This window comes from Pithys albifrons, chromosome 4 (genome assembly GCF_047495875.1).
Source record: "Pithys albifrons albifrons isolate INPA30051 chromosome 4, PitAlb_v1, whole genome shotgun sequence".
Taxonomy (NCBI): Eukaryota; Metazoa; Chordata; class Aves; order Passeriformes; family Thamnophilidae; genus Pithys; species Pithys albifrons.
Window position 1 is genome coordinate 1,599,205 of NC_092461.1, and position 13,728 is coordinate 1,612,932.

The 13,728-nt window shown below is 42.5% G+C and overlaps 1 long non-coding RNA gene across 3 annotated transcripts in view; it reads left to right on the forward strand.

The window, feature by feature from the left end:
* The window catches only part of LOC139671024 (uncharacterized), a 209,408-nt gene that overhangs the window by 73,634 nt on the left and 122,046 nt on the right, over positions 1 to 13,728 (forward strand). For 2 of the 3 annotated variants that reach the window (XR_011697652.1, XR_011697650.1), the window contains exon 6: positions 3,665 to 3,757. This is a non-coding gene — a long non-coding RNA (uncharacterized lncRNA). Of the gene's footprint in view, positions 1 to 3,664; positions 3,758 to 7,356; positions 7,474 to 13,728 lie in introns of all 3 variants that reach the window. The other variant, XR_011697651.1, reaches the window with a different exon arrangement.

The window sequence follows — 13,728 nt, forward strand, 5'->3', positions numbered from 1 at the left end:
AAGAATCTTGTCATCTGAACACAGAGATCTTACAGCATCACTCAAGGCCTCTTGAAGGCAAGACATACAACATACAAATGGAAGCTGTAATCTCTAATGCCACAAATCCTTTATGAGGATTATCTCTCTCTCTCTTATCTCATCTGGCATCAGAGAATTACACGTAATGTAGACACATAAATGGCTTAGTTACAGAAAGATCCTTTAGAAAAGGTAACAGAGAGGACGTTTTGTTTGTTTCTAAGCTGGAGAGAAGAGGGAAAACTCTAACTCCTCCCTATCTTGTCTCATTTTCTATCCAGATTTATGAGATTTTAATCTAGCCTTGTACTCTTGCTCTATTACCTTATTCCCCTCTTCTTCACACCTGCCTATATTTTTCTATTTCAAATTTTACTCTAGCTTTTTTTTTATTAACAATAAAGAAGATTTTGGTTTTCTCTTCTTAGAAATACTTATCAGCATCCCTTCCCTCTCCACTTGCCAGACAATCCCCAACTCTTTCCTTTCATGTCTAATTGCAGCTCTAAGAGTACTGAGTGTGTTATGTATTGTCTATAAGCCAATGTCAGAGGGGCTGTCTTAGACCCTCTCAAGTCCAGCCTCTGCACTTCTCATTCATCTCAAACCACTCTCAGCAAGTTGTCTAACAATGGTAGGACAAAAGAAAAGCAGGGATAGGACATGTTGGCATATCTTGTTATTGTAAACACTTATTTTGTATTCTCCTCTTTTGGGAACTGATTAAAATCCCACTAAAATTAACGAAGTCTTTCCATTGATGTAATGATCCTTAGATGAGGACCAGCAGAATCTTACATGATGTGAGTCAGAGTTCAAGAAGGAATTCCAATATTTTCATTCATAGATGGCTCATTTCCTGTAGCTTTCACACTGTCCTTTCCACTCGACTGACCTCTGTCTGATCAAATACAATCTCTTTTCTATTCCCTCTTACAGGATAAGTAGTTGGATGTGCACAGAAGAATGTTCCACTTTCTGAAAGAATTTCTTGGATTCCCTGAAGAGATTAGTTCAAAATTTTAATTAGGGGCATTGGCAGAGTTCCCAAATGCTGGTGTATTAGGCTGTGGTTTTAATTTTCATCACCCATTTTGGTTCTTATACAATGCATAGGATTTCTGATGAGTAGTTTACTTGAAATGATGGCATGTTTTGTCCCTTCAGTTTTTGTTCATCCCATTAATACAGATGAGTCATGATTGGCAGCAATGTCTTGTTTTTTCCTTCCAAAGTCTGGGGAGGTTGCCCAATATTCTGAGGACAATTGTCCAAAAGATGTCAAAGTTTGAAGTGACCAGTAAAAGTTCCACTAAAACTCTGGAAAGCACACAGGATGCAAGTGTCATTAATTAAGCTCCACAAACCTACAGTGCTGTGGGAACCTGGCATAAAATACACAAGCTGAACTTTGTTTGCAACTTCCTTCTATTTAGGAATTCATTAAAGGGCTGAAGCATTTGCAGAGTTTTCAGGCCCCGGTGCTAGAATGGCTAATTGCTGGCTCAGTCTTTTGTCTACACGCAGCACATAAAAGGACTGTGATCAAAGAATGCAGGTGCTGCTGAGGGCAACGAGAATGCAACGATGGTGATTGCTGGGATACAATAGCCAACGTTTCATTTAGCTGTGCTTTGCTTTGCTCCCTGATAGGCTTCTGTAGGAATTGCTGAACGATTTGGACTGAAGTGATTGAGCAAATGCATTGTTTAAGCAAAACTAAAAGTTATGCTTCTTTCATCTTCCTGCTGTTTTTAGCTCTTCTAGCACCTGGGGGAAGCATAACCAATACAGCAGAGCTTACTTAGATGGGGGGTTTAGTAAGGTTAAGTTGGTTTCATCTTCTTCAGTATGGTTTCATCTTTTTCAGTATGATTTCATCTTTTTCAGTATGTGGCTATCACCTTTTTCAGAGGTGGCTATCACAGCTGATTTTTGCTGGATCTGTGATCTTGTGATGGGGGAGAGTGAAGTTACACAGTAGAGCTGAGCTTCCATATCTTCACAGAAAGAGCAAAAGTCACTAATAATTTTATGGCTGTATTTACCAAACCTGGATTTTCTTCAGTTCCCTCTCTCTTCTCATCTTGCCAATCTTTTCATATATTGTTCTCATCAAATAGCAGAAAGAAGCCTGTTGTGAAGCTTTCTCCTTTTTTAACAACCACCCTATCTGATCACCTCCCAAAAATAGCACAAGCCATATGAGACAAGTGGAGCTGTGGACCCTGTCTTGGAGAGCATGCATGAGTAATTAAATAATATGTCCTTCTGTCACCATTTTTGCAGGGAGGGGGATTAAAATCTGTGTTCACAGGCTGAGAGCAGGTGTCTGTGATGAGATCCCATGCTGTGACATGGATACAGCACATTCTTACATGAAAAGCCCTGGCTGATGAAATGACCACAGGAAGACAACATGGAACCCTCCTGGCACAATCAGAAGAAGCTTAATTAAGCTCTGTGGTTAATTTTAAATTGAGTGTGTGCCTCTTTTAGAAGAGCATTAAGAAAACTGAAAACATAGCATTTGTTTAAATTACACTCTGGTCTTCTTGACATTCCTCAAGCAAACTGGCTTTGCTTCTTGCATGGTCAAATGATACAGTGACTCAGAAGTGAACACACACATGTTTACGTAGATGGGATTTAGTGACTTGTCCAGTGTGGGTTTAGAGGTTTTTTTCTTAGTTGTGGACATTTTCTTTCCTTGGCAGCACTGAACCCACAGTTTCTGCAGTTATTCTCAACACAGTTGTTTTGGTTGTAATTATATGACTGAAAGCATACAGAGACTACAAATTCCCCATAATCTTGTTAGAACTTTCATTAGAGAAAGTAAAAGAATAATTGGCAAGACTCAGAGAAAAGATTAATGTTTGTGTTAGAATGATTTAAAAAAAAAAGACATTAGTACTAATGGCAGCAGTACTTTACCTTGTATTACTGTGCTTTTCCACTACAGAATTTAAAATGCTTTCCTGCTTTCTGTGAAGCAAGTTGGGAAATTCTCTACACGTGCATGACTGTGGCTTTTGCAATAGTGGTAGAGCAGAGGTTTGAAAAGTGAAGCCACTTGCTCTGACTGCAGCAAGTCAGTGGTGAAACTGGAAAGCAAGACTAAAGTACCCATGTCCATCTTCATGCAGAGTATGAGGTGGAAAACTGTAACGTGGCTCTGTGTGGATTGATGGAGGACAAAGAAAAGCTTAAAGCTTCCCTTGATAGAAGAATTTGTTCTTTCTTTATGGTGTCTTTTTTTTCCTTTAACCTCAATACAGGCAAGGTCCTCTCAAACATGAAAGAAGACTCTGTCTGAGAAATTCATTAGCCAAATTAGACATAAAATAATGAGGGGATGAGAAGGAGCAGCAAGGGGTGGGGATGGGAGGGAAACTGTGGCCAAGGATAGCTAGAGACAGTTCTCTGCTGGGGTAGCTGATGGAAACAATGGTACAGTACCTTGACTAATGTAGAGCTAATTAAAGCTGTATAGGACAAAGCACTTCTAAATATACTATAGGGATCAATCTTTCTATGGTAAATCCATCCCCAGTGAAATTTCACTGACTTCAATGGGGTTTCTTCTGGGATGAATTTGGCCTGATAACCTAATAAGTCTTTTCTGTCTTTAATTTCTAAGGACCCTTTGTCAGAAGCATGGCAAGGATCTTCAGTTTGAATTTCAAAAGTGCTGAACGCCCAGAATTCCTACCGAGGTCTCTGGGAATTGCAGGTACTCACAAATCAAAGCTGAATGAACTGTTTCATGTTTGCTGTGACTTTGTTTTCTGTACTGTGACATCACATCTGCAAAACGACCCTAAGCTACCCTCCTAAATGTTTTGAGGAGGAAAGTTTCTCTGCATGGGTACAATACTAACACAATGCAACACTGAGCTCAGCAAAGGCCTCCAGGCACTAAAATAAGATCAGTTATATAATTATAAATTCACAGTATGTGTATTTGCAGGGCAATGGAGAGTGTGTGTTTGGGCTGGTTATGTATAGATGGACCTACTTTTGTTACCTGGTTTCCAACTGACTGTCCATGGTCTGATTCATAAGACAAATCAAGTCCAATGTGTTCATAGTTTATGTGAATTTAAAAAATATGTCTGTCTATGACTCTGCAAAAGCCACTTTGAGACACAGTTAAAAGTAGATGAATGCATCTTACAGTGGCAGTTAGAGCTGCCATCTCTGAGATGTCCAGGATCATCATGTAAAAATTACATCAGACTGGTTTTGAAAACTTCAGGTGAAACAGAGAACATGCCTTTGGAAACTTTTTCCTTTTACAGCACTACTACTGTAAAGTCTCCCCTGCCTTGGCTTCCAATGCATGGAGGATGTACATCTATAGACAGTGATGGTGTTTTAATAGCACACTTTTTTTCTCATGTAACTTTTTTATTTCATCTGAGAAAAAAAAAAAGCAAACAAATGCCCAACAACAGAACCCCCCAGCATTTAGTGAGTTGTGCTCTGGTTTTATTCTGAAGGCTGGCTCTGAGAGGAGGATTACTAGTTTATCTCTGTTACTTCAGAAAACAGATCTGTTTGATTACCCAAATGTTTGGTTTTAAAAAGGGCAGCTCCTGGGGATCTTAAAAAAATCCACAATGCAACAGGGAAGGAATATAATAGACTGTTTTGGAAAAAAATACAATGAGGAGAAAACATAACATACAATCCATTTGGTGTGAACTTTTCCCAGAAGATTGCTTGAGCCTCATAGTTCACTTACAACCAAAGTACAGCAATGCTGGGCAGCCTGCCAGTGCTTGTTATTGTAGCACTGTGTGAGCCAGTTCCCTGGTGAAGAAAGAAAAGAGGGAGAGACTTTTCTTTGCCTTTCAGAAGTGTCCCATACTCTGCTCTCTGTGAACACCCTCCCATTCCTTACAACAAGGTGCTTTGGTGCATGTTATGCTGGGCAGATTTCATGCTACTGGGTTTGCATGTGGCACTTTCACAGTTCAAGAGGAGTGACAAGGGGCTGTGTCACCTCTCTGCACTGCAGGTTTCAGATGCCAGCTCTGCCTGGCAGTCTAACAGGGAGGCACCCTGTGATCTGCAGGGTGAGGATGAGTAACACCTTGTCCTCACAACAGAAGTATCTGGGAAGGGAAGCACTCCTGGCAGTGGGGGCCAGGCTAAGTTGCATGTCTGCACTGAATTTTGCAGTCAGATGTGAGCCAGGATAGCTTGGGCTTAATACCATGCTAGAGATGCCAGTGAGGCATCTCTGGGTTGCTGAGAGCACTGGCAGACCTCCTTCATGTCACAGTGCACAGACACAGAGGAGTTAAAGGCTCACAGTCTGGCCCTGAATGTACAGCAAAACTGAGTATGGATGAGGGAGGCCTCTCACGTTCTTGTGTCTATATTCTACCTGGAAATTCATCCAAGAACATTTCAAAATCAGCAAACATGGCTTGGGGTTGTTTTTATTCCACCCCTCCACATCCACACACCTCCTCTTCATGCTGATATGTCGCCTTGAACCCTGAAACTACAGCACTCTCTGGGAAGCACTTACACAGCCTCTATCAGAAGCATGCTGGGCTCCCAAATGTGATAAGAAGCTGATAAAAATTATCTGGGCGTTAAAACAGCCTTAGTGGAAGAATGTTTAGCTAAATAGATACCATCTGTCCCTTAAAGAGAGCACGTCCTTGTTCTGCCCTGGCCTGAGCACTGCGGGCTCTTGCTTTGTGGTGCAGTCCATGTGTGGAGGAGCTGTTGTTCCCAGGACCTGGGGCAACTGTTTATGCAATGTGGACTTCATGAGAAACAGTTCCAGTCTCAGGGATCTTTTTTTTTTTTTTTTAAGAGTTAAAGATTGGCAATGAAAGCCACACTTTCTCCTCATACAGAGAAGTGCTGGAGTGGATCAGCTCAGCTGAATGCTCGTGTTGGCCCTTACAGCACATTGCTCTGGGGCAGCCAAAGAGAGAAGGAATCCTGAAGAGCCATAAGCAGTAAAAATTACCAAGAGAGCTTTCATGGCAGTAACAAACACTGCAAATATCTTCCAAGGGACACTGGCAGCTGGCACACTGCACTGACTGCAGTTTTTAATCCATTTTCTTTACTTTCTTTACAGACATGGGGTTGTTGTGGTCAAAGAGCAGGACCCAGCACTTTTCCTTGTTGAACTTCATACAATTGGCCTTGGCCCATCAATCCAGCTTGTCCAGATCCTGGTTTTAAGTTCAAATCTCACAGAACACCTCCCCATCACAGCCCCTGTGGGGGTCAACCGTGGTATTCCTGAGAGCAGGAGATTTGCTGCAGTGGGCAGGCACTCTCCAGGGAACTGGTTGTTCCACTTCATCTGCAATGGGAGTTGAGCTTTAATTGCCTTAAAAAGCTGAGGAGCAGGGTGGCTGCTGTAAGAAACTGAGACCTCAGGAAAAGGCACAGGGTTTCTTTCAGTCCATGGCTCAACATCTGAGCATAAAGGAGGTCCCACAGCATCCCAAGAAGAGGGCATTGGCTCTGGAGGCTTTTAATGCTTTACTTGAAGAGTTTTACTGCTTGTGTGATTTGCTAGTGAGGCCACTGTGTTCCTTTTTCTTTTAATTACTCTTGATTCTGAAGTGAGTCTGTCCCCCTGGAGGTGTGCTGCTTTGAGGAGGTTGTTCAGGCATGAGTGGTCTCAGCAGTGCTGGTAAGGCCTGGAGCAGGAGAGTTGAAGAGGCATCTCTTCAGGGAAGAACAGTCAGAAAGGGGATCTTCACATACAAGCCATCCTGTGATCCCAGAGTTATAAAGGTCTTCCAAGGTCAGACACAGTCCCAGCTGCCTTGGGAACATGTGAGATTCCTACTCAGCCCAGTTACACTGACAAGGAAGATGGAACAGTATATGCAAAACTTTATAGAGGTTATACATGCATGGAACTTTTATATTTTGGAAGGATATTACAAGATGGAAAGAATATTCTGTAGTTCTGAGTCTGGTATTTCTGATGTAAGGAACACAAGAAGAAGGTTCAGAATTCAAGTTGTTGGAATATTTTGTTTGTTTTGACTTTTCCCTTCCACCTTCACAACAGAGGATGATTTGTGCAAATAGCCCAGATTTGCCTACAAAGGGGTGCCATGGTTAGAGAAGTGGATCCTTGAGAGCTGCTTCATTTCTGTGTCTACATTATGTCAAAAGCCCAGAAGGGCTCTGAGGAGGAGAGATGGCTGTGGAAGTGACCTGGCTTTGATCAGCTTGGGGGCTGCAGCAGAGCACCAACAGGTTGTGCTTTACACTGGGCACATCCAGCCTTGACATTATTCAGAGCAGTACTTTGATTAAAGTACTCTTTGATTACAGCTCAGAACTCCAGGTCTTGGGAGGAAGTGCAGAAGCTGAAGTCTCCTAACCAGTTGACTGTTCATCCAAGAAACTTCAAATGTTCTTAACTATAGTCAGAGCACAGCCAGATAAGAGGTAAGATCCAGTTCTGTTGTTTGACATTTTCAGGATCAGACACCAGTGAGCACATTCCTTTCTGTCATGGAGGGGAAAATGAAACTTCTCTTTTGTGGGTGCTTCAGTTCCCCCTTGATGAGGTGGTTAGAAAGGCTGATTGTAGGACCTGCTCTGTTTTCATTGCATGTGTTACACAGATTTACTTAAAAAGGAATCTCGTGCCTTAGCTGAGAAGATAAATAATGAGAAAACATCTGCTCTTTAAGCTCTGAACTGACCTATAAATCTTAATGACGTATGAAATCCCAGAAGCAGAAATCATTTACAGATTGCAAAATTCTCTCACACTCACAGTTTGGTTTTGCTTTTATTCTGTTTGTTAGTTTGGGGTTTTTTTTAAAAAAAAAAAGCAATTTTGTTGTTGTTCCTTTAATTCCTGGTAATTTGGGAGCCTGAGTGGGGCTTTTTCTCCTCACTGCTTCATTATAACTGATAGGAGCTGCTGAGAGGAGGGCATGGCAACCATAATAACACAAGAGGGGTGGGACAGACAGCCCCTACAAGGAGCTGACTGGCAGGCACTAATGACAGAGTAGAGGACAGATAAGTAATAGTTTGAATGATTTACTCTTGAGAAGCTCTGGAGGGTGGGCTGCTTCTTTGCCTGTTTATTTCAACCTCACTTGCTGAAGAAATGAGTTTGCTTTGCTGCTTTAATACTTTACTGCATTTTCTCCTGCCTGGGAATGGGAATCTGCTTCTCTCTTTGGTGCTTCCCTGTGGCCTGCCTGACAAAGGCAAGGTTGCTGTTAAGAATAACAAGAGGTTCCTCTCTCCTTTTGCCTCTAGAGCTGCAACAGCAGCAAACATTTAAAACAACAGTATTGGTGATAACCATAAAATTAAAGAGGACAGAATTCCAAGTGCTGTGCAGAATGTCAGATTCAGTGGTCAGAGAATCATGTTAGTGGGGCATGGCTCATGTGCAGCACGAGCTAAGATAAGGAAACTCCAGACCCAATGATGGCTTGTTATAACTCAGAATATTCTGTGATTCTGATCTTGAATTTGCCTGAGATGCTGCATAGAAGTAGAGAGCCTTTCATGCAGCAAGTCCTTCTCTTATCTGTTTGTTTACTGCAAGGTCAGGCTAATTTTATTCTCCATTTCATGTTGCTTTAATCTAAACATTGGAAGAGATGATGTTGGGATAAAAGTCTCAGGAGACTGTGTGCAGCATATGGACCATTTCTCTTGAAAAATCATAGAACCATCTGCCTGCAAGTGGGCAGGGATGGAGTAACTCTTCTCCCAGAGCTGTTAAGATATCCTTGCTTCCCATGAGTCAGTATCCTTCGTCAGGTATTTCTCAGGTAGATTTGTGGGTAAGATGGCTGTGGAACTCATTCACTCACCTGTCCCAGACTGGGATAGGTGGGACAAGTAAGCTGGGCTGGAAACTCAACCATCTTCTGGGAGTGGAGCTCCCAGGGCAGAACTCACCCCCTTCTGAATTACACTAGAGAGGCATGACTGCAACTGTGGAATGGCAGGGCTGCCACAATGCAGGCACAGAGCAAACTAAAAGTAAGGTAGTGTTTTAGAGTTGAAATGGCAATTCAGGGAGCAAGAGAGAAAATTAAACACATGGTGATACTCAGTTTTGTTGTTTCCTGTGCCCTGAATACCATCTGCTTGAAAATACCAGGTGAATCCAAGTGTTACTCTGAAGGGCTGCCCTTACTGGATTGATGCTTTCTTTAGGTGGAGGAAAGAATTTTGTCTACAAGAGAAAATATTTAGGAGCCTAATCAGTAAATGCAGAAGAGGCTGCAAACTGATCAGTGATCAGAGGAGGGTGAATGGGTTTGACTGACATCTGAAGTAAAGCAGTGCTCTGCTCTTTCAATTACAGGTTTAAGACTGCCACAATTGACAGATTAAAGGTGTTCATCCTAATCCAAAATTATACTTTCCCCAGTCAAATTGACCATTATGTCAGCTTCAATTTGTTCAGATACGTCACCCCCAGTGACTGTTTGGAGTGATTCACTTGCACACTCTTTGACAAGGTCCCTGTTTTGTGTTCACTCCTTACTCTTGCTATTTCCCTTGTCAGACAGACACTCTAGAGGCATTTCCATTATCTCCCATGTAGCTGTACCTCAGAAATGTACTGGACTGGAAAGAAAAATCCTCAGGCCAATTATTCTGACATAAACTCTACTTATCACAAAGCACTAGAATATGAAGCGTAAGTTAAAATAGCTCAAAAATAGGACACATTCACACACACAAACACACCCCAGGCAGACACCCAAGTGATGCTGTGCTCAGTCTCTGCCATGACTGATAATGGAGGAGCACTTCTAAATAAGAAACAACACGAACATTGCCTGGACTCAAACAATCTCTCCGAGAATGGAAGAGCTTTAATCTCAAACAAAAGCAACAAATTGTTTGCAGGGATCTGCCCTGCATTTTTTCTGTTAGAAGCAGAAGTAGCCATTGCTTGGAGAACACTTACCCAGGAATCTTCCTGTTTCTTTGAGAAAGGAAGAAAAAAAAAATGTGTACAAATTTCTGGGAACCTTGCTGATGCTGATGCTCTTCAGGGGAGGAAACAGGAAAGGAGAGATGAGTTGCATTTCTTTTGCACAAGTTGAAAGAAGAGGAGGTTCTCATCTCATGAGCACAGAGATGTGACATGGCATTCAGTCAGTGAGTCTGAACTTTAGCCAAAGTGCCTTTAGCATCAGGTGGGCTCTCCTTTCTGAGCCAGGCTGAAAGCATGTCACATCCCCCTGCAGAAGGCTCACATGGGGAGGTTCTGGAGAGCTCTCAGTGGTGTACCCAGACTCTCTGCAAGAGTCCTGCAGGCAGCCACATGTTATCAGTGAGCAGGGTGCAGTCTCATGGGCTGTGCATCACCAGAGTGGTCAAACTCAAGGCAATGTGAAAGGGATGAATTTGCTTCATCTTATCTCCCTTCATGTAAAAAACCAAAAATCACTTCTTAGCTCTACATTCTAGCAGCACACGATGGTGTGATTGCTACTTAAGCCCCAAGCATGATTATTGATGAAAACTCACTTGAATATTATCTTCAGGTGAGGTAGATGTTTGTATAAATAATGTCACTGTCCTCTCAGATTCTTTTGCATCTCTGCTAGTGTTCTGGTTTTGTTGGGGGGGGGGAAGAGTATGGGTTTGGGGATTTTGTTTTGTAATTAAGTTTTGAATTATAGAAAATAGGGGGTGAAATTCACTCTTTCTGTTATGTTTTTAGGCAGTTTTAACACCTTAGAGAATTGGTGTAGATATTTGAACTTTGGCATGTACATTATTCCCAATCCCAGCCACCTTTGGCTTTCCTGTGTAGTTGAAGTTATCACAAAAGATATGAAATGTGGAATATAAGAGCACAGCTCTATTTATCTGGTAGTTTCATCTATGAGTTCTTATGCACGTGCCATACATACCCCTCAGTATTGTGTACAGTGGCAGGATTTATTTTTTAATTACTGATTTTCCAGTTTCCCATAGTCATGGCTTACATTACATGGGGGTAATTAAGGTGAGAACCATTCCCTCTGTCTCTTAGGGTGTGCTTGTAACTCTCATGCATAAGAAGGCTGAGTGGGCACTTTTTATGGGATGCAGTGTGTGAAGCCTCAGAGCAGAGAGGATCCTTGAATGTTTGTTGACTGTAAAAACAAAAGGGTCCACTGTAGCCATTTATGTGACTCAGGGTTCAGTTTTCATGGAGATGAACTGTTGTCATCATTCCCACTTTAAGGTGCAGGTGAGAGATTTGTATGGGCAAGAAGGCAGAAAAAAAGAGGGACCACAGAGTTGAGCTTGTTAGGTCAGGACCAGTTAGTAATGGTCAGAAGCAGGGAAGTAAAATCATCAGAGATACAATAGAGAAAAAACCAGAAAATCTGACTTGACAAGATCTAAAAACCTTAGGAGAAGAGGCAGAAAGGAGATGGGCAGTGCACTTACAGGACTGAGGCTCAGTCTGTTCTAAGGAGAAACAGAGGCTGACATGTCTGCTTGATTGGCAGCACCTTGGCCAGCAGAGACTCACAAGGTGGCTGCCCTGTGGATACTGAGCATGTGAATGCTTAGCCTAATAAATATTAGCCCTGGCCCACTGCTCTGTGTGTGTTAGCAATACATAAGACCATTTTTATTTCTGAACAATCTGGCTTTTGGGCCTCCATGCCTGTAAAATATGCTCAAAACATCAAGGGTTCCATTTAATGTGATCTCCTGCATTGTGCAGACTGCAGTACTGGCCTCAATTAATTCCTCCTTGTATTGAAGCATATCTGTTTGGAAAACAAACACTCAACCACATTCTCTCTTGATTGAAGTTTTCCAGTGATATATATTCCATTGTAGCCCTTGGGAAATAATTCCACTTTCATTAGCCTGAATGTTAAAAATCTGCATGTCAGTTTTATTCTGATTTTGGCTTGTTTCAACTTTCAGCCACAGAATGTTGTTACATATCTGCTAAATTGAAAAGCCCACACATTACCAGGTTTCTGCATCCTGTTTGAATGATGATTAAATAAGTCTTTCACCTTCTCATTGACATGCTAATCACACTCTCCCCTTCAGTCTGTACACTCCCCATGTGCCCCAAGCTCATCCTTACTCTTAGTAGATACTTTCTGAATGTTCATCAGTGCATCAACACCCAGAAACACAGTATTGCAGAGGTCATGCCACACCAGATACACAGAAGACCTGTGAGTGGCAGAAGAAACAGTGTCATGGAATCATTAAAGTTGGAAAAGACCTGTAAGATCATCAAGTTAAACTGTTAGCCCAGAACCACCACCACATTCACCATTAAACCATCTCCTCAAGTGCTGTATCTGCACATTTTTGGAACACTTCCAGGGATGGTAAATCTATGCTTCCAGGGCAGCCTGTTCCAATGCTTGACAACCCTTTCCATGAAAAAAAAACCTCCTACTATCCAACCTGAACCTTCCCTGGCACGACTTGAGGCCATTTCATCCTGTCACTTGCTACCTGTGAAAAAAGACTGACCCCCATCTGGCTACAACCTCCTTTCAAGTGGTTGTAGAGAGCAATAAGGTCTCCCCTGAGCCTGCTTTTCTCCAAGCTAAACACCCCCAGCTCCCTCAACAGACCTATGCTCCAGACCCTTCCCCAGCTCTGTTTCCCTTCTCTGGGCTCTCTCCAGCACCTCAGTGTCTTTCTTGCAGTGAGGAGCCCAAAACTGGACAGAGGATTTGAAGTGTGACCCCACCAGGGCTGAGTACAGGGGGACCATCACTTCCCTGGTCCTGCTGGCCACACTTGCTGAACCAGGCCAGGATGCCACTGGCCTTCTTGGCCACCTGGGCACACGCTGGCTCATGTCCAGCCATCTGTCACACAAAACCCCCTGGTCCTTTTCTGCTGGGCAGTTTTCAAGCCACTCTTTCCCAAGCCTGTAACACTTGATGATCTTAGAGATGTTTTTGAACCGTAATGATTCTGTTATTCTAATGATTCTTAGTCCATAATGAAGTTGTGTTTCCATCTATGTTGTTGAGAAAAGTCTTTGACAGCAGAATGGCAAAAATTAATTTTTAAGGGAACTGACCCAAGTCCCACCTCCTTCACTGGTGTCACTCTGCTTCAGTTTTTCTGAACTGCAGAAAGTGCTCTGCTTACCTGGTTTTCATACAGCAGGGAGAGGTGTCTCGATACCTGTAGAACAAACATGGGGACATGAGATGCAGGCAGGGCAATGCATTGCTCTGCAAGCCAGGTGAAGTCCTGCCCACCACTCATACCAGACCAGCACTCTGTTATTGGATCTGCTTCTTCTTACCTCTGTGATGTTGCTTCTCTAACCTTCAGGTTGAAATAGGGCCAGGAACTGATCCTTGGAGACGGGCACTCAAAACTAAGTGACTCCTGCTGCTCTTAGGTTTGCTGGTGCCAACAGGCTCACTTCAAGGTTGGCAGCTTATGCTCATGGGGCAAATGGTGACTTTAATGTTTCCTGACTTCCCACTGCTTGTTCTTACAACCTCTATGCTGTTGTGACATCTGTCATAAAACCAGAATGATATATAAATGTGAAAATCATTCCTTTAAATCAGCAAGGAATATAGCAGACAATGAAGTGCAGGGGATTACATGTGTCTCATACAGGGAATGTGTTTTATTAACTAAATACAAACATACATTTTCTTGTGTTTTGTCTTTTGGAAGGAGAAGAAGGGGGGACAAATCAAC